Genomic DNA, 2,448 nt, shown 5'->3' on the forward strand with positions numbered 1-2,448 from the left:
TCAGGCTGGTTCATCATCCCACAGCTCCCTCATAGCCTGGCACTGGGCAGGACCTGAGCTGGAGTGGGGGGGGAGGGGGCCCTCGAGGGAGGGGTCTACGAGAGTCCCCTGGGCCTGAGAGCAGAGCCTGAAGTCTCACCCTGGTTGTCTTGGAGCCAGCTCATAGGAAGGAGGCTCTGGTCCTCAGTCCCATCCCCCTCCTCACCCCAGAACTGCCCTTTCCCTCCACCCCTCCTTTCTTTCCTCCCTTTCTGGCTCTTTGACCCTCTTCCTCACACTCTCGTCCATCTCTCCTTGCCTCCTAGGCTCACCTCCAGCTCCTGACTCAGTGGTCTGACTGCCCAGGGAAAGCCAAGAGGGATGGTTTGATTCTTATACCATCTGCCTTCCCAGAACCCACAGCGAGCCCCTCTTTGCTCTTGACAGTCCTGACTTCAGCTCCAGATGGAGCCCTGTCCTGCCCCAAGGAGTCCCTCCCAGATATTCTCAGGCTGGACCAGGGGGACCAGATAACTCACCTGAGGTTGGAGAGTGGGAATGGGTCCTGGGCAGTCAGTCTCTACTGTCGATTGCCTCTTCCTTCCCATGAGGTTGCTGCCCCCAAGCCTAGCCAGCCACCGTTTTCTTGGAGGATAGGTCAGAAGGCCTGACCCCTGTCCATGTCCCCACTGATGCTGCCGGCCCAGGTGCATGCTCAACCACTCGCCCCAGTGCCCACCAGCTGTGGGGCCAGGAAGAAAGCTGCCCAGTCCCAAGACTTCCCTACATGGCCCTTTCTTGTGTCCTGCCAAGGTAGGGACTGGGCTTTTCTGGCTGAGACCAGGGTCTTTGAACTCCAGACTCCTGTGCTCAAACCTGTGGGGGCTAAGAGTGTTGTCTGGGGCAGCAACTGCTGCAGCGTCTCACTGTCTCTATCAAAGATTCCACCCAGAGAAAGAATGCAGGAGTGGTTTGGCTCACCCTGTCCAGACGGCTACTTGGAACACACACATGTGTGTGCACACACATGCATGCCTTTTGGCACTCAACTTTCTCATGAAATAATTCCTGGACGGCTCCTTCGATTAGGTAACCCAGTGTTCCTTCCTGTCCTTATTGGGCGGGGGGAGGGTCAGTGCTCACCATCTTGGGGCAATGCTGGCCAATCCAGGAGGGTCCAGGGATCCAAACATCCTTGGAAGCAGAACTTGACATGAACAGGCCTTTCAGACATCTTGTTCCTATGGGTCATCAGGCTGATCCTGCCCAGCTACTGCGTGGGCTTTCTTCCAGCTGGGTGAGGTTCCCAAGGAGAAGACTCATCAGAAAAAGTTTTTTTTTTTTTTTTCTTTTTTCACAGAGAAGGTGAATGGTGTTCCCACTTTTTAAAAAAATCAGTTTGACAATATACAAGTAAACTTACATTGTCTTTGCCAACATCCCGTCACCCTCAAGCAACAATTGTTTCCATTCTTCCCCTTTCTTGTGATTGTAGTGGAGGTGGTTTGAAAAGGGGATATACGGGGTACAGAGGTGAAAGGAGCATTGAGAGGTAATGCAGGTGGGAACCCTGGCCTGTGGGTAGAGACCACTGACTGAGACCCTGATGGGGGAAGGAGGTGATTAGTTCCAAGTCGTCCACCTAGGAGTTGGAGATTCAGCCCCAGTCACACTCTTCCCTCTCCCTGTGCTCTCCGCACCCTCCCACCCCATTAACAGGTACCTCCTGGTGAACTTGGAGCATCTCCTCAGCTCTGACCCTAAGGGCGCAAAGCTCTTGCTGCACATAAAGGGAATGGGAGAGGAGAGCGCATAATTGCAGGGACAAGTAGGGCATCGCATCACCTGTCTCCTTCTCGCTTAAGTTTTTTGATACGTGCAAGAAGTTCCAGGCAAGAGCCCGGTAGATAAGTATGTGGATAGGGCAGCCGTGCCCACAGTGTACGGAGGGCAGTGATGGGAACAGGGTAAGAGTAGGAACTGCTGCTGCTTCAGCATCTAAGTCTCCTTGAACAGTGGGGGAGACCAGAGCCCTGCAGGTGGAGCCCTGACGGAATGCATAACACGAGGAGGAGTCTCCAAAGGCTACTGGGGGGTCGGGGCCTTCTTCTGATGATCCTGTAGCCTCTCCCCAGATCGCATGCTGCTCCTCCACCCTGAGGAGACTCGGCACGTCCCCCGCGACTCCACACCCGGGTCTTCAGGGACCTCCCACTCCGCCGGTCTCCAGGGGCGGGGTGTCCCAGAGCGGGTTGAGTGAGCTTGGCCACGCCCCTGACGCCCCGCCCCCTGCGCAGCGCCCAGTCCTGGGGCTCGCGGGCCCGCCCCTCCTTCCTCCCGCACCTCCGGCCGCCTTTCGGGCAAACTCAGCCTCGGCAGCCAGTCGCGGCACCGAGCTGCGGCGTTCGGATCCTCTTATCCTCCGGGTCCCCCCCCCTCCACCCCTAGACCTGTGCGCCCTGCTCAGCC

Source organism: Orycteropus afer, unplaced genomic scaffold (genome assembly GCF_000298275.1).
Source record: "Orycteropus afer afer isolate SDZICR_OR568_19922 unplaced genomic scaffold, OryAfe1.0 scaffold00042, whole genome shotgun sequence".
In the NCBI taxonomy this organism is placed as follows: domain Eukaryota; kingdom Metazoa; phylum Chordata; class Mammalia; order Tubulidentata; family Orycteropodidae; genus Orycteropus; species Orycteropus afer.